This window comes from Loxodonta africana, chromosome 12 (genome assembly GCF_030014295.1).
Source record: "Loxodonta africana isolate mLoxAfr1 chromosome 12, mLoxAfr1.hap2, whole genome shotgun sequence".
NCBI classification, from domain to species: Eukaryota; Metazoa; Chordata; class Mammalia; order Proboscidea; family Elephantidae; genus Loxodonta; species Loxodonta africana.
The window spans coordinates 76,233,161-76,252,407 of NC_087353.1; positions in this window are offsets into that span (position 1 = coordinate 76,233,161).

The following is a 19,247-nucleotide window of genomic DNA, read 5'->3' on the forward strand; positions in this document are numbered from 1 at the left end:
GCCATGCCACTTAACCCTATAAAATGGAGATGATATTGTGTTACGTGTAGAAAAATGTCCAAAGTGCTTAGTTCAAAGCCTGGCACACTATGAGTATAAATGGTAGTAGTTGTTGCTTTTGTTACTATTATGGTACTGACTGGGGCAGGCCCCAGATGTAACCAGAGCGGACGGCAGGAGCGAGTGATCTAAGAAGAGGGGAAGGACCTTGCCCTTGGTCTGGTGCCATGGGTGGACCAGGGACACAACAGGAACAGGAGGTTGGAGCTGAGCTCCATGCCCCCTGACTTCCAGCCTGGGTTTTGAGCCTGATCACTGACCATGTGGTTTTAGTTTAACTCTTGACTGTCCTAACCTTCCTTCCATAGAGGATTTGAGAAGATGTAGCAGGGACCAGCCCATCAGGCTGCTGCTGGGGTTTAGGTCTCTAAGACTTGAGCTCAAGCCAGAGAAGCAGTATGGTATCGGGGTTAGCACACAGGCTTATGTGTCACCAGGCCTGTTTGTTTATTTGTTTGAAAATAATAGTTTCAAAAAAGCTAGGAATAGAAATACCATATATTCCAGTAATCCCACTCCTAGGAAATATATCCTAGGGAAATAAGAGCCATCACACGAATAGACATATGCACACCTATGTTCATCGCAGCATTATTCACAATAGCAAAAAGATGGAAACAACCTAAGTGCCCGTCAACAGATAAATGGATAAACAAGTTATTGTCCATACACACAATGTAAAAGTACACAACAGTAAAGAACAACCACTAATCTGTGAAACATCTCACAATGTGAATGAATCTGGAGGGCATTATGCTGAGTGAAATAAGTCAATCACAAAAGGACAAATATTGCGTGAGACCACTATTATAAAAACTCAAGAAAAGGTTTACACACAGAAAAAAACAATCTTTAATGACCACTAGGGAAGGAAGGGGTGGGGAGGGGAAATTACTAACTAGATAATAGACAAGTGTGAACTTTGGTGAAAGGAAAGGCAACACATAATATAGGGAAAGTCAGCACAGCCTGACCAAAGCAAAGTCATAGAAGCTTCCTAGGCACATCCAAACACCCTGAGGGACTGAGTTGCTGGGGCTGAGGGCTGGGGACTATGGTCTTGGGGGACATCTAGGTCTATTGGCATAACATGGTTCATAAAGAAAACGTTCTACATCCTACTTTGGTGAGTAGCACCTGTGGTCTTAAAAGCTTGTGAGCAGTCACCTAAGATACAACTATTGGTCTCATCATGTTCTGAGGAAAGGAGAAGGAAGAAAAATCAAAGACATAAGGAAAATATTAGTCCAAAGGACTAAAGGACCACATGAACCACAGCCTCCACCAGCCTGAGCCCAGAAGAACTAGATGGTGCCCAGCTACTGCCACTGATCGATCTGACAGGGATCACAATAGAGGGTTCTGGACAGAGTGAGAGAAAATTGTAGAACAAAATTCAAATCCACAAAAAAAGACCAGACTTACTGGTCTGACAGAGACTGATGGAACCCCCGAGACTATGGCCCCTGGACACCCTGCTAACTCCGAACTGAAGCCACTCCCAAAGTCTACCTTTCAGCCAAAGATTAGACAGACCTATAAAACAAACAATAACACACATGAAGAAGGTGCTTCTTAGCTCAGTCAAGTATACAAGACCAAGTGGGCAACACCTGCCCAGAAGCAAAGACAAGAAGGCAGGAAGGGAAGGGACAGGAAAACTGGACGAATGGACGCAAGGAATCTGGGGTGTGTAGGGAAAGGGAGCAAGTGCTGACAAATTACGGGGATTGCAACCAATGTCACAAAACAATTTGTGCATAAATTTTAGAATAGGAAACTAAATTGTGCTGTGAACTTTTACCTAAAACACGATTAAAAAAATTTTTTAAAAATGGTGCCAACAACTATTTGGTAAAGGCTTACACAGCATTTACTGTGCCCCAGTACTACTGCAAATGGCTTCAACATACTGATCATTTAATTTTTAAAACAGCCCTGTTGTGGTGGTTGTTATGTGCCGTTTAGTCAATTTTGACTCATAGCAATCCCCATGTGACAGAGTAGAACAGCCCATAGGGTTTTCTAGGCTATAATCTTTATGGGAGTAGATTGCCAGGTCTTCTGTGGAGCCTCTGGGTGAGTTTGAACTGCCAACCTTTCACTGAGCAGAAGAGCACTTAACCATTTCATCACCGATGCTCCTTTTAACAGCCCTAAAAAAAAAAAAAAAAAAATCCTGTTGCTGTTGAGTTGATTCCGACTCGTAGTGACCCTATAGGACAGAGCAGAGCTGCCCCACAGAGTTTCCAAGGAGCACCTGGGAGATTCGAACTGCCAATCTTTTGGTTAACAGCCATAGCTCTTAACCACTATGCCACCAGGGTTTCCAATAGCAGTAAGAATGTAGGAAATATCATAATTCCTATGTATTAGTCTGCTGTGAGTGCTGAAACAAATTACCACAAACCTGGCGATTAAAAATCACAGAAAGTTATTCTCTCACAGTTCTGTGGAGTCAGACGTTTAGAACGGAGGCTGTGTTTCCTCTGGAGGTTCAAGGGGAGAGTTCGTTCCTTGCCTCTTCCAGCTTCTGGTGGCTGCCTGGCATTCCTTGGTTTGTGGCCACAGCACTCCTGATCTCTGCCTCCGTGGTCACATCTCCTTCTCCTCTTCTGTGTCTGGTCAAATCTCGTCTCTCTCTCATAAGAACGCTTATGACGACCTTTAGGGTTTCTATGGCAACAAGTTTGGTTAGGGCCCTCCCAGATAATCCTGGATAATCTCTTCATATCAAAATGCTTAATTTAATCACATCTGCACAAACTTCTCTCTATGAGATAACACACACAGGTTCCAGGGATTCAGACCTGATGCCTTTGGGAGCCACCATTCAGCCCAGTACACCCCACTTTACAGATCACATGGAAAGTAGGTGCCAGAGTGACCTTGTAGGTCTGGCTCAGTGTATACCCTTAGCCATTCTGCTATGCTGCTTCTCATATGCTGTCACTACATGGGTGGTGTTAAGGGTTTAATGAGCACCTAACCAAAAAAGAAAAAAACAACAACAACCAAACCTATTGCCGTTGACTTGATATCGGACTCATAACGATCCTAAAGGACAGAGTAGAGCTGTCCCACAGGGTTTCCAAGGAGAGCCTGGTGGATTCAAACTGCCAACCTTTTGGTTAGCAGCCATAGCTCTTAACCACTAAAGCCACCAGGGTTTTCAATGAGCACCTAGCACACAGGAAATGGATGAGGTGGGGCCAGGGGCGGATTAACAAGTAAGCAAGGTATGTATGTATGGGCTTAATTGTGTTTACTTACTATAGTGCACAATTTCACATGGGCCTCGCCACATCAAGGATGTGGTGAAAAACAGGTGAAATTGTGCCCTACAGATTAGTAAACACAAGCTAAGTTTGTGTGTAGCTTGCTTATTGGGTATCTGTCCCTGGGCGAGGGGGAGGGCCAAGACAGTCAAGGACAGAGTGAGAGTTGGAGGTGAGGTTCAGAGGTGCCTCGGTACACAGTTACCTGGTGATGAAGACAGCAGGGCTTTTTTAGGCTTGGCCAGAAGATCCGTGTAGCCAAGTCAAAAGTTCATCTGAACGATGGCTCCTGAATTCCACACCTGCATTTTGGGATCCCTGTCTCTGAATACTGCAGACACCCCTTACTCCCAGGAATTATCAGGTCACATAGGTGTTTACTCATCAGAAAGCGTCAAACCAGAGAAGTCACAAGACAGAACTTGGCCCCTTCTGAGGTCTTGCCTTGGTCCCTGCCCGGGCCTCCAAGCCCCTCGGTCTTTGCCTGAGAGGAAACGACTTTCTCTGTAAACGCTAATCCATGACAATGAGGCCGATGACTTGGCACAGGAAGACTCTCTTGCCCTTTTCATCTGCTCCACCATATGCCGTGCAGGCTCTGCAAGCCAGTGTCCTCAGCAGAGAGCGATGTTCTTTTTGGTGTGGTTTGTGGCCATGGCTATGATGAGTAAGGTTCACCCCGCCCACCCCAGGCAGTTTGTCACCTCCCCAGGTCACACACAAACCAAAGAAATTAGGGGTCCTTGGCTTCCGGGCCAGATGTTGTTCTCACATTAATGCATAACATTTCAGAAGAGGGATTTCCTCTTCCTGCTCACTCCCAAGTGCTGCTTCACCAGCGTCCCAGGGCAGGCCATGAGCTCCTGACAAAAGGCCATGGGAGGTGGAGCTCCCTGGGCTGCCATTTGGGATTATGTGGACTAAGAATGGCTCTTCTGACCTCAGAGACAAAGGGAACGAGTGGACAGACATGGGGCCGCTCTGAGCTACCTGGCGAGACCAAGTCTTCTAGTGAAAGGGCCCCTCTGGGCCCCAGTGAACAAACAACAAGGAACACTCAATTGTAGGTTGTATGTCAACATACCTCTGCTTCATCCTCATAAGTGTGTTTTATCCCCACTGGCCAATACCAATGTGTGTCTACTCTGTTATTTTATAGGGGTATGTGGATGTGGAAGGAGTCCTGGTGGTGCAGTGGTTAAGCTTTCAGCTGCTAACAAAAGGTCAACAGTTAGAACCCACCAGCTGCTGCGTGGTAGAAAGCTGTGGCAGTCTGCTTCTGTAAAGATTACAGCCTAAGAAACCCTATGGGGGCAGTTCTATTCTGTCCTACAGGGTCTCAATGAGTCAAAATCGACTCAATGGCACCCAGCAACAATAAAACAATTCATAGAAACCTCCCAACAAGCTGGAGAAACTAAGATTCAGACAATGAAGAGTCTCACTTAAGATCATATAGCTAAGAAGTTAGGATTTGAAAAGGCCCGGCTTTTAACCACTTTGCTGTATTTCCTTCCTTCTGATGTCATTGGCAGCCCACATCAACAGATCTACTGGGTGCGTTAGAACCTCCGACCTCTTGGTTGGCAGTCAAGCACTTAACCTTAGTGCCACCAAGGCTCCTTGGATGTGAATTAGTGATGATAAAGTCTTTAGCCCAGTACTTGGCAGGAAGTACTCTTACTAAGTGCTAGGTACATGTATAAGAACTCCCATGGGCCTTCCCTTTTGCTCACACTTCACAAAAGCTGAGGGGAGGGTGTGAGTTCTTAAACTGCTCCTGAATCACAGAGCAGCCATTTCCGATGGTGGGACTAGGGACTCAAAATGGTGGCTGAGCCCTGCAGGACCTACAGTCATCACAGTGATAGGGAAGACAACGTGGTTCAGTGATAGGGGCCTGGGTCTTGAATTTGCACTCACATGGGCGTGGATCGCAGCACAGCCACCCATCACCTGGGTGACCTTCAGCAAGTCATTCCATTTCTCAGAGCGAAACCTCCATCTTGCAGACAGATATGGACTATCAGAGGAGATAAGATACGTACCCAAGGTCACACAGTTAGCAAGTCAAGCAGTAGAATTCAGCCCCAGGAGTGCCTGACTCAAAGCCCCGCCTCTTGCTCCTGTATCAGACTGTCTTTTCATGAGATTCTATTAAAACCAACCTTGGTGGACAGTCCAAGCCACACAGTTGTCTTTATATCCATGGAGTTGCCAGCCATATCTGCATAATTTACGCCTATTTGTAATAAAACTGAAACTAGGAAGTACGATGAGATAATTTTAGCCACCAGCAACTGCAGGTACAAAATAAACACAAGAAACCCAATAGATATCCTATAGATCAGTACAAATTAAAAACAAAATGAGAAAAAAATGCTCATCACAATAAAAATGTAAAATACCTAGACATAAGTTTAATAAGAAACATGTATATGCTATATCATGGGAAATATTTACAAATCTTTATTGATGCACGAGATGACTTCAATAAATGGAAACCATGTTTCAGCATTGGATGCATGCCAAGTCATCCAGTTTCTTCAAAACAATATAAATAGTATGCAACTAAAATAGGCCTTTATCAACTAAAATATCAGCAGGATTTTCTTAGTACTTGATGAGACTATAAAGTTCACTTGGAAGAATGTTGCTGTTGTTAGGTGCTGTTGAGTCAATTTTCAACTCATAGTGAGTCTATGTGACGAAGTAAAACTGCCCCATAGGGCTTTCTGGACTAAAATTTTCACAGAAGCAGATCATCAGATCTTTGTCCTGTGGAACCAGTGTTTGGGTTTGAACCAACAAACTTTCAGTTAATAGCCAAGTGCTTAACTGAAAAGAAGAACAGTGAAGGGATTTGCTCTGCCTGACTGAGAATGAGTTAAGAAATATATATGTGTGTATCCATATTGTTTTATATTATAAATGTAGAATTTCAAATCAGTGGGAAGATGAATCACATGTTTAAAAGTGTCAGAAAAATGGACTACGTTTATGGGAGAAAAAAAGTTAATTCCCCACCTCACACCTTATACCAAAATAAACTTTGTATAGTTTAAATACTTACCTAAAAAACAAGTAAATACAAATTTCTGTAAGAAAATGTAGATGAAATTTCCGTTCTCTCAAGAGAGGAGAAGACCTTTTGAAGCTTGAAATCAAAAGCAGGCTCCATAAAGGAAAAACCATTGATGTATTTTATTAGGCAAACTTTAAAACCTGCACAGAAAATGCGAGAAAGTTAAAAGATGGAAGACATACTGAGAAGAATATTTGTAACATATATTCCTTTAAGATGTAAAATGACAGTATAACAAATATTCCAATGGAAAAAATGAGCAAGATGCTTAAATGTGCAAATTCACACAAGAAAAAAAGGTGAACATTTAATAAACAAGCTTAATATTAGTCAAATGTTTTAAAAATGAAACGTTCATGTAATAATCATTTTTTGTGCTATCAGCTTGTCAAAAATCTAAAAATTGTTAATACTCAGAACTGGTAAGGTTGTAAGAAAATAGGCGCTGTGGGTGAAAGCAAACTGGTCCTTTCTTTCTTTTTGGTAATGTGAATAAGATATCTGGAAAAGACCCATATCCTTTGACTCAGCACATCAAGACATTTCTAAGAAAGAAAAGTAAGAGAAGAGCACACATTTGTTTGTATAGGGATATTCATCGCAACCTTTAATTATTTTTTAAAATAATAATGAACATCTATGAACTGAAATTATTCCCTGAAGTCATCTTTAAACTAAGCAACCATTGAGCTAAATTAATAAACAATGTTTGGCATGAGCTTTGCACTCTTTGAAACAGTTATCTATATGAAATGAAGTTGTCAATAGCAACTCTAAAGCAGAGATTAGGAGTTTAGGGGATAGGGAGTCTAAGTCAACGGTGGTAAAATGATTTGGGTAGAGATAGCAAGAATGGTGATACAATGTGAAGAACATAACCAACGTTATTGAATCGTACATGTAGAAACTGATGAATGGGTATACATTTTTACTAAAATTAAAATGTTTAGAAAAAGAAAAAAACAATAATGAGCAAGTGGAAACAACCTACTTGTCCAGTGATAGGGGATTGACTAGTACATTCTGGTACTTCTACACAACAGAATATCATCCAGCCAATAAAATTATCTTGTGAGCTATACACACACACGCACACACACACACACTCACCCATAAGAAAGACCTCCATGATATAATTGGGAAAAAAGAAGGATACACAACAGTATGCTTGATAGAATCCCATTTTCGTAAAAAATAGCATAATCCCATTTTACAAGAAAGGTTTTGAAGATGAGACACCAAATTTTTAATAATCCTTTCTTGTGTGTTGGAGCTCTGGTGGTGCAAAGGTTAAGCACTCAGCTGCTAACCAAAAGGTCAGTGGTTCGAACCCACAAGCTGCTCTGTGGGAGAAAGATGTAGCAGTCTGTTTCTGTGAAAATTTACAGCCCTCGAAACCCCACAGGGCTGTTCTGCTCTGTCCTATGTGGTCACTATGAGTTGGAATCAATGGCGATGGCTTGGATTGATTTTTTGGGGTGGTGGATTAAAAGTGACCTTTATTTTCTCCTAGACACTTTTGTATATATTCTGGATTTGTTGCAAGGTTCATGCATTTTTTCATAATCAGCAAATACTATAAATCCATGAAAACGGTAATTTCCAGCTCTTTCCACACCCGCCTCAACGGGGGCATTCAGATGATTGGTAGCGGAGCCCACGGAGGATGAAGTTGGGTGAAAGGACTCGCGGGTTCCTGCCCTTGATTCTTGTTGCCATATGCTGAAAATCAGGAGATAAATTTCTTTCCAGGGCATTCATTGCTGTGACCTTGACTGTTAAAATAAAAATTAGAAGAAAGAGAAGGGCCCTGAAAAAGAGAATGTTTTCCCTCCAAGTTTGCTATAAATATTTAAAGCGGAAAATATGGATTGTGTCAAATGTGGCGGAGGAAACCAACTCAGAAAACCCAGGCTCTGTGTAGGCAGCTGCTTGGGGAGGAGGGTGACCGAGGGGGAGGTGGCCATCAGAAGGCTTGGTTGACTTGTGGTTACTTCAACAGTTCGATGGTGCTGATGTTGCTGGAGAAATGGCAGGGCTTGCTGGACAGGCTGTGCCTTATTATGCTCGGCCGTTAGGATCCAAGCTTTGGGCTCATGAGGGTGTTGTAGGGTTTGTTATGCTTGAAACACAAACAGAGAAAGGAGACATCCCCACTTGCATGATTATGTTCTGGGACTTCCAAGAAGGTGGCTCCTGCTTGGTAAGTGGTGTTTGCTCCTTCTGTAAGCCAGTCTTGGTGCCCCTCTATCACAGAGACAAAATAGCACATCCTCAGGGTCTCTAAGTGGGCAAGTGCTCGGCTGCTAAGTGAAAGGTTGGTGGTTCGAACCTACCAGTTGCTCCACGGGAGGAAGACATGGCGGTCTGCTCCCTTAAAGATTACTGCCTTGGAAACCCTATGAAGCAGTTCTACGCTGTTCTTAGGGTCACTTAAGTTGGAATCGACTCAACAGCAACGGGTTTGGTTTTGAGGTCTCTGCTTCTCCTGGGTCAGGAAGTACACAGTGAAACAGCTCTCCACCCCCACCAGCCCACCCAAGTGTATTTATAGATTAAACACCTACCCAAGGTTTCAGGTCATCCAGATCTCAGGAACTCTGAGCCTGGCAATCTTCCCCTCTGTAGAGTGAAGATGCTAGGATGTTGGAAGCCAAATCAGAAAGAAAAGCAAGTTTGAATCACACCATTCTTTCATCCATGACACAGACCATTAGCCAGAGCCTCAGAGAGGACTAAGGTATGACCTCTACCCTCAAAGTGTTCACAGTCTACTGAGGGAGACAGACATGTGAACCAGTAATTATAACGCCATAATCTCAGTAAGTAACAGAAATACATACAAAGAGTCCTAGTCTATACCCTGCTCATATCACATGCCATTCTTGGGTTCTCTGTTCTCACTTAAGGATACAGGTAGATGGAGCTTGCACCATCTGGGGGCAGGAAGGACCTAACTGGAAGGACCAGCTCTTAAAGCTTCCACCTGAAGTGATACAGGTCACATCCACTCACCTTTCATTGGCCACAGCAAGTCACATGGGCTTATGGGGGCAGAGAAGGGTAATGTGACTTATGCCCAGGAGCAGGAGAATCAGAATATTAGTGAAAAGCACCAGTGACCACCCAGAACCTTTTCAGTAAAATGTAGTACTTAAAGAGCTTCAAAATTCTATTTTCTCTCTCTCCTTTTCTCCCTCTCTCTCTCCCTCCTTCCCTCTGTGTGTGTCTCTCTCTCCCCTCCCACTCCCCCTCCCTCTGCGTCTCCCTCTCTCCCTCTGTCTCCCTTCCTCTCTTTGTCTCTGTCTCTCTTCCTTCCTCCCAACCTCCCTTCCTCCGTGTCTCTCTCTTTTCCTCTATCCCTACTCTATAAAGGTTAGGGTGGGTAGGACACAGGAGGGCCAGGTTCTTTCTTAGAGCCCAAGCAGACATCCCAATGAGCCAGGGAGTCAGGGATGAAACTTAACCTCTGAGTCCATAAAAAATTTACAGGACTGCAAAGCACCAAGCAAAAATACAAAAGAGTTCTCTGCACTCCGGGAAATTATTGAAGCTATAAAGATTCCTGCTCTTGCAGATGAGGCAGTTGGTGAGTGGAGCAGAGCAAATCAATAATGTCATACTTCTCGCCCGGATCAAGATACTCAAGGAAATAGCTGCAAAGTAAGAGGGGGGAAGAGGTCCGTCTCGGTCAATCATTGCACTGGGCAGTGCCAGAGCAGCGTACAGCCTAATAGTCTGGCCTGGAATTTTAAAAGCCAGGAAAATGTTTAATCAAAACTTGGAGGCATTGTAGATTCTAAAGGATAATTACTCAGCATTCTGGGGGAAGAGAGTCCCTGAGAAAGGATCTGATAGGAGGTTGTGCATATTTAAATGAATGCTGGTTTCACAAATATAAAGAATTCTCAGGTAAGGCAAGGATAAAAATAATTCCCTTTTGGAGGACTGAGAAACTAAGACATCACAGAATGAGGATCATAAGAAATTACATGTGCTTTGCTTATTGCTGTATCCCCTGACTTAGCACAGTGCCTGGCACAGCCATTCATTCACTTATTCATTCACCTGAGAAGCATTTATTAAATGCCTATTACGTGCCAGGAGTCCCTGGGTTGTGCAAAAGTTAACATGCTCAGCTGCTAAATTAAAGGTTGGCTGTTCGAGTCCAGTCAGAGGTACCTCGAAAGAAAGGCCTGGTGATCTACTTCTGAAAAATCAGCCATTGAAAATCCTATGGAGCGCAGTTCTACTCTGACTCACATGGAGTTGCCATGAATCAGAACTGGCTTGATGGCAACTGGTTATGTGCCAGGCACTGAATTTCAGATAAGATATAGGAGGTAACTAAATAAATTAGGTATGTGCTTTCATGGAGCTGCCATTGTAGTGGGGAAGATGCAATGAACAGGAAAACAAACCAATCTGATTGTGTCAGATAGTGATAAATGCTCTGAAGATGTTAAAGTTCAGTGATGAGTAGCAGGTCTAAGATGTCCTAGGATGGCCTGGCCTTTTGGAGAGGACTTATTCAAGCTGAGACCTGAAAGATAGGAGGATCCAGTCATAATGTCTAGAAGGAAGTGCATTCAGAGCAGAGGGAATAGCAAGAGCAAATGTTACCAATCACCAATCTGACACAAAGAGTCCCTGTCTTTTCCTGAGTAAAAATACACGGGAAAGACAAACTTTATCTTGAGCAAGCTTGGCTTGAGTCAAGCAAAAGGAGTCAGTGGGGGACTAAACCTCTCCAAAAGATTAACTCGAAAAGGGAAACAAGGCTAGGGCTTTTATGGGTTCGGTGGAGACAACAGAGTAATGAGTATTTAGTGAGCTTCTTTCAAGGGGTGGGTACTTCTCAGGATGGCGATGCATATTAATTAGGTTGCGCATGCATTTGGAATCCAAGATGGAATCTACTGATATTCAAGATGGAGTCCTCTCGGCAGCCCTTGGCATCACTTATGGGATATAGTGCAAGCGCACTGACCTTTGGCACTACAGTGCCATCTTTGAAGGGCTAAGGAAGGTTAAACAGTGGTTGCACTTTGTTTTTCTGCACATGCGGGAGCCTGTAACAGGGGAAGGGACTAGAAAAACACTAAGAAGGAGATAGTAATTCAGGGGTTGTTTCAACCTTATCTCATGTTGACAGGGTGTGGTTCCCGTTTACCCAACTTCTAGATGATAATCTTTTAACAGCTCTTTTATTCCGCCAGCACAGTTAACCCTATCTGTCTCACAAAGGTCCTGAGGTGGGATCAAATTTGGTGTGTCTGAGGCGCTTCAAGAAGACTAGTATTAAAAGGCAGGAGGTGGAAGCAGAGGACACAGAGGTCTATAGAAACTAGGTAGTGTAAAGCCTTATAGGCTATGGTAACATACATAGTAGGTGCTCAATACATGTTTGTTGAATGACCAACCAACTGATCAGAGTGACTGAATGCAATGATTTACCCTGGGTTGTACAGCCATCACACTGAGACTAGGACTTAAGATCCAGGCTCAGAGTCTTTACATAAGATCATAGTACTGCATGACAAAGTGGGAGTGGTAGGCTCTAGTAGCTTTTGGTGTGAGAAGCATTAATATCTTACATATTCATGAATCAGCTCATGAACATGTTTGGCTTTCACATATCTCCGTAGATGCTTGTCATGGATTGAACCGTGTCCCTGAAAAATGTGTGTCGACTTGGTTAGGCCATGATTCCCAGTACTGTGTGGTTGTCCTCCATTTTGTGGTTGTAATTTTGTGTTAAAGAGGATTAGGGTGGGATTGTAACACCCTTACTAAGGTCACATCCCTGATCCAATGTAAAGGGAGTTTCCCTGGAGCTGGCCTGCACAACTTTTATCTTACTTGAGATAACAGGAAAGGGAAGCAACAGAGTGGGGACCTCATACCACCAAGAAAGCAGTGCTGGGAGCAGAGGGCGTCCTTTGGACCCGGGGTCCCTGCATGGAGAAACTCCTAGTATGGGGAAACATTGATGAGAAGGCTGACAGAGAATGCCTGCCCCTGGAGCTGATGTCCTGAATTTGGACTTTTAGCCTACTTTACTGTGAGGAAGCAAATTTCTCTTTGTTAAAGCCATCCACTTGTGGAATTTCTGTCATAGCAACACTAGATGACTAATACAGTCTGTTATTGACCCCCCACCTATGTTTTAATAGACAAGAAAACCAAGGCTCAGAGAATTTGAGCTACTGACGTAAGTGATCACCAGTGGAGAATGGCTGATGTTTTGGTGATCCCGATAGGATTTATGTTGTTCATCACCGTATCCCAGGCTTATAGCATACCAGCTGCCACTGAGTAGATTCCAACTCATGGCAACCCTGTGGGTTTTGGTATAGAACTGGTGCTCCATAGGGCATATTCAATACCTGTAATCTTTTGGAAGTAGACCACCATACCTTTCTTCTGAGGCATCTCTGGGTAGATTCGAACCTACAACCTGATTAATGGCAACTACTCAAAACATTTTTGTCGAATGAACAAAAAAATTTGTATTTTTCCAGAAATGAAATCATGTTATACAGTTTGCTTCAGAACCTACTTTTTCTCGCTGTGAACATTTGTCATTGTCAGAGTCTCCATTGTCATTTTTAATGATCACGTTGTATATCACTATAGAGATGCATCCCCATTTATTTTACCAACCCCCTATTATTGGATATTTGATTGTTTCCAACTTTTCCCTGTTCCAAAAATCTCTGCCAGTGGTAAGTCATTGATCTGATGGACAACTTTGCACATCTCTCCAATTATGTCCTTGGAATAAACCCCCTGAAATGGAAGCCTGGAGGAAATAGGTGCAGATTTTAGAAGCTTTAGAGACACATATTCAACTGCTCTTAGAAAAGAGGGGGCATAGATGAACAGAAGTGTGTTCTGAGGACAGGACCCAAAGGCCTGTTTGTACGTGAGCAAAGACAGAGAATAAAATCCCTTTTAGGCTGGAAGAAAGGCAGCTTAGGGGAGCCGCAATAGCAATCTTTAAAGATTTGGGAACCTGGGAATCTGACTACAGAAGACGGAGCATACCTGAAACCAAGCTTCATGAAAAGTAGGCAGCATCAAGTTTAACGAGCAGAGGCTCTCAGAGAGTGGGCTGGGGAGACTCAGTCAAGGAGATATTTGTGCAGAGGAAAGGTCCCCGTGGGGCAGCCTTCAGCTGGAAGTGCTTGTCATTTGAGTCTTTGCAGGGAATTGACTTATGAGCTTTTTTTCTTTATTTCCTTTTGTTTTTCCAAGAGGCTAACTGGATATGCAGAATGAAGATAGGCATTGGAGATTGGCCAACCTGGGTTTGAATCCAGACTCCTTTTATTCTCTGTGTGACCTTAGGTGGTTTGCAAACATCTCTGAGCTTCAGTCTTCACATCTGTGAACTGGGGATACAAACGTCTGCCTCACAGGGTGGTTTGAGGATTTTTGTTTTTGTTGTTAGGTGCCATTGAGTCGATTCTGACTCATAGCAACCCTGGGTACAACAGAAGGAAACACTGCCTGGTCCTGCGCCACCCTCACAGTTGTTGTTATGCTTGAGCCCATTGTTGTAGCCACTGTGTCAATCCATCTTGTTGAGGGTCTTCCTCTTTTTTGCTGACCCTGTTCTATACCAAGCATGATGTCATTCTCCAGGATTGATCCCTATGGACAACGTGTCCAAAGTATGTGAGATGAAGTCTCACCATCCTTACTTCCAAGGAGCATTCTGGTTCTACTTCTTCCAAGACAGACTTGTTTGTTCTTCTGGCAGCCCATGGTATATTCAATATTCTTCTCCAGCACCATAATTCAAAGGTGTCAATTCTTCTTCAGTCTTCCTTATTCATTGTCCAGCTTTCTCATGCATACGAGGCAATTGAAATTATCATGGCTTGGGTCAGGTGCACCTTAGTCTTCAAGGCAACATCTTTGCTTTTGAACACTTTAAAGAGATCTTTTACAGCATATTTTCCCCAATGCAATTCATCGTTTGATTTCTTGACTGCTGCTTCTATGGGCATTGATTGTGGATCCAAGTAAAATAATCATTTCCATGTGTATAATCCGGAGGATGAGAACACGAGAGACCACCAGGTTAAGACTCCCTCAGTGTGTCTCCTCAAGTTTTTCTGAGAGGCTCTGAGTGACCCTTCTGGACTGACAGTGTTTCTACCCTAGTCTCCTCATCTCGCCTCTGTAGTGCTGCTCCTTGCCAACGCCTCTCAATGGCTCAGCACTCTGGTAGCCAGATCCGTCCTCTGCTGATGACACCATGTTCATTCATTCATTCAACATGTATTTATTGAGCACTTACTCTGTGCCAGCTACTGTGCCTGGACTTTCAGGAGTGAGAAAAATTGGACATGGCTCCTGGTCCTTGCGGTACATATGGTCTAATACAGAAGAAAGATACTGATTACACAATGCCACAAATCAATATGTAATTGCAAACTGTGAGTATGATAATTAGGAAATAATGAAAGATTATCAGGGAGAACCTACTGAGTCTGGGGGTAAGGATTAGGGGAGCCTAGGGGTGAGGATTAGGGGAGTCTGGGGGGGTTAGGGGAATCTGGAGGTGGGGGTTAGGGGAGTCTGGGGTGAGGGTTAAGGGAGTCTGGGGTGAGGGTTAGGGAAGTCTGGTGGTGAGGGATAGGAAAGTCTGGGGGTGAGGGTTAGGGGAGTCTGGGGGTGAGGGATAGGAAAGTCTGGGGTGAGGGTTAGGGGAGTCTGGGGGTGGGGGTTAGGGGAATCTCGGATGGGGGTTAGGGGAGCCTGGGGTGAGGGCTATAGGAGTCTGGGGGTAGGGTTAAGGGAGTCTGGGATTGAGGGTTAGGTGTGAGGGTCACTGTGAGTTGGAATCGACTCGATGGCAACAGGTTTGGGTTTTTTTTTTTTTTTTTTGAACCAGGAGTCCATGCCACCTTTTGGTTAGCATGTGTAACCATTTGCTCCACTCAGGAATTCCTATGATCATTAAAAAAAAAAAAAAAATTTTTTTTTTTTTTTTTTTTTATGATACCTAGTACCATATAACCATGAAACAGAGGGAAACACCTAAAGATGGCAGAGCAACAAGGTAGAAGGACCGTGGGATTTCTGACATATGGAGCCCTTATACCAACCCTGGACAGCTTGCTCAAGATTGCTAAATGAGAGAGAAATAAAAATTTGGCATCATTTAACCACTGTTATTATGGGTCTCTGTTTTAGCAACCAAACTTATATCCTAAGTAATACAGCTTATCACTGCACTGTGTAAGATGTATAGCACCTAGGTTCTCACTAAATTGTAGCTCCCATCCATCACTGGTGTTCTCCAGCTGACAATGAGAATGAAATTTCAGGCGCTCACAGTGCGTTCTTTCAGGGATAACTTTTAAAGGAAGTGTCTTAATGGAGACAGAACAATATTGGATTAAGATAGATCTTTAGAGAAAAAAGCAAATGCAAAAGGCAGTGATGCATTTGGTAAACTTGTGTGGATGCATGGGACATATTCGATGATGTAATGTGGATTTAAATGTGAATTTCAGCTTCAGAACTGTGAAAGCATTGATTCTCTTGAAGGAGATTGGGGCTGAGAGGTAGGAAATTGTGGACACTCTGGAAGCTGTTTAACTCGACGGTGACCAGCATCCTTTGTGTTGCAACTGATATCATAGCCAAGAGTATGCCTCGCTTCCCCCAAGGGTTGTAAGCTATGAAGCTATGTTTTTGTTTGACCCATGTGTATTAGTCTGGGTGATAGGCATGACAAGAACTTACTTTTTGTTACAGACCCCATGAGGGAGGTAGGAAGGGGTTTGAGACTCTCACAAGTGCTTCTTCAAGTAGCCAAGTACACCAAGATGGTATCAAGCCTCCAGGAGAGCTGAGTCATAATCTCAGACCAGAGTCTTCTAGTCTAGAGATCTTTCTTTGGGAGAAGAGCCTTAGCCCTCCAAAAGAGTCTCTGCACTCCAGGCAAATCTCCTTAACAACAGCACACAACCTACTCTAGGTGGATAAGTGCATGAGTTTTGGATCCAGGAAGACCTGAGTTCAACTCTTGACTCCTCAATTTTCCTACCAAGTGTGTGAACTCAGACAAGTAAATTCAGCTTTTTTGAAGCTCAGTTTTTTTCACTTGTGATGTAGGATTAATACCTTCTTCATATCATTATGATAAATTGATGGGTAGATGGATGGTTGGATGGATGGGTGGGTGGATGGTTGGTTGGATGGATGGGTGGGTGGATGGATGGATGGATGGATGGATGGATGGATGGATGGATGGATGGATGGATGGATGGATGCCATTGAGTCAGCTCCAACTCATGGCAGCCTAATATGCAACAGAACAAAATGTTGCCTGATCATGCATCATCCTCACAATCATTAAATGTTTGGGTCCATCAGTGCAACCGTTGTGCCAATCCATTTCATGGAGGGTCTCCCTTACCCTTGCTGAGCCTCTCCTTCACCAAGCATGTTGTCCTCTTCCAGAGATTGATCCCTTCTGATGATGTGTCCAAAGCAAGTGAGCCAGACAATGTTCTCCTGTGATCCGTAAGGTTTTCCCTGGCTAATTTTTGGAAATAGATCACCAGGTCTTTCTTCTTAGTCTGTCTCAGTCCGGAAGCTCTGCTGAAATCTGTCCACCATGGGTGATCCTGCTGGTATTTGAAATACTGGTGGCATAGCTTCCAGCATCACAGCAACACAAGAACAACTACAGTACAACAAACTGACAAATGGGTGTTTGATCACAATTATAAGTACTATTATTAACTCTCAGCCTGAATTGGCAGAATCAAGTCTTGAGATAAACTGGCCAGCTCATGGAAAATAAATATGCAAGCTTAATAACGGAATGAAGTTCAACTACACAGCAAAATCCATCATTGATCTGCTGTGTGACAAAACAGGTAGAAATGGGATGCTGGAGTAGAGAGAACTGGTTTCCAGCCTTGAGTCTATCGAGCACTCACTGTTTAGCATTAACTATGTGCTTCCCATCTTCTGGACTCCTGTTCCCTGTTTCCTGAGCGCTAAAATCCCTTCTATGGTCTCTGTGGGTCTGGAAAAAGCTCGGCATCAATGGCGTGATTGGCCATGATTTCAGAGTAAACCAGTAAATGGTCTGGAGCTTTTTCCAGTGCTTTTAACAACATCCCACAAATAACAACTTAGCACTCATTTCACCCAAGGCATGGCAATAGGTGCAGAGGGTGCAAAGATGAAAATACAAGGTTCTTTCCCTCGAAGGGCTTACAATTTAGCTGGTGAGACAAATATACGAGCAAGGTCCTTTACTATTGACCCAGAAATTCCCCTTCTGCTCATCATCGTTTCCCTTGTGAAGAGAAACCCTGTGAGCCCAGGACGGGTCTGTGGTTTCCAGGGCAGTTGCAACATCAGGCCTTGCCTCCTAGCTGAAGCCTGCAGCTCACCTCTCTCTCTACCCCTGGGCCTTTGCACATGCCGCTTCCTTGTCTTCCTAGCCTGCCAGCTAAGCTCACTCCTTCACATCCTTCAGGCCTTCGTTCAGGCATCACCACCCCTGGAAGCCTTCCTCAATTCCCCAAAGCTCCATTAGGGGGCTCTCTTCGGTGCTCCAGCATGCCTTTGTGTAGCCCTTACTGTGCAGTGTTGTAAGTAGCTGGTCTGTTGTCTGTCTCCCAGCCTGTACTATCAATTCTGTGAGAGCTGGTATGAGGTCTTAGATGCTCAGTGCTAGCACATTGTGTGCTTAGTAAAGGTGTGCTCAATCAATGAATGAGGAACTGGGCTTTGAAGAATGGGCTGGCATGGAATGGGAGAAATGGAGAGGGTCTTCTAGGCCTTGGAATGTAAATGGGTATGTAAGTGTGTGTATGTGTGTGTGGTGGGGGTGACCAAGAGTGAACAGTGTGATGGCAGGGGCTGCCTTTGGCTGAGCAGCCACTCTAATCCCTAGGCTACCGCTTAGTTCCCAAAGAACTTCAGATTCTCCATGGGGAGGCTGAGACACCACAGAGAAGCTCCCCACCCCTGCCAGGTTCCCCTTAAGCATTTCCCAAGAAGTCTCCTGAGTACCCTACTGTTCAGCAGTTGCCGCTCGTGCTCAGATGTTCTCGGGGCTCAATCCTTCATGAAAGGGGTCAGTAAACTTTTCCTGAAAAAGCCTGGATAATAAATATTTTCACCTAGTTTTTGTAGTCACTGTTCAACTATGCCATTGTAATATGCAGACAGCCATAGATAATATGTACACAAAAGGACATGACCCTGTTCCAATAAAACTTTATTTATAAAAAAGGCAGTGGGGCTGGATTTGGCCCATGGGCTGGGGTGCCTTGCTTTAATGATCTCTTTGAAGCCCCATGAAAACTTTATGAAATATGGGCTATTTTGTAGTTGAGGAAACTGATCGCTCGTAGTTAGGAAGTGGCAGATCTGGGATTTGAACCCAGGGAGTGTGGATGGTCGTACGCTCAGCCTCTCAGCCACTAAACTATTGTACAGTTGCTTTCCTTGACAGCTTCCACCAGCCTCTTCTTTGAGTAACTCATATTTTCCCAGCAGCACCCCTGACCCCCAGTAGCTGAGAGCCTAATGAGGTCATTACTAACAGTGGGAATAGCTAGTTAACTGGCTCTCCCTATCCCAGGCAAAATCTCGCCCAGGTTTTGCTGGGTGTCTGTTATGGATTGAATTGTGTTCCCCAAAATTGTGTGTCAGCTTGGCTAAGCCATGATTCCTAGTATTGTGTTGGACAAAATGTTGTCCAACATTTTGTGATCTGATGTGATTATCCTGTGTATTGTAAATCCTAACCTCTACGATATTAACGGAGCCCTGGT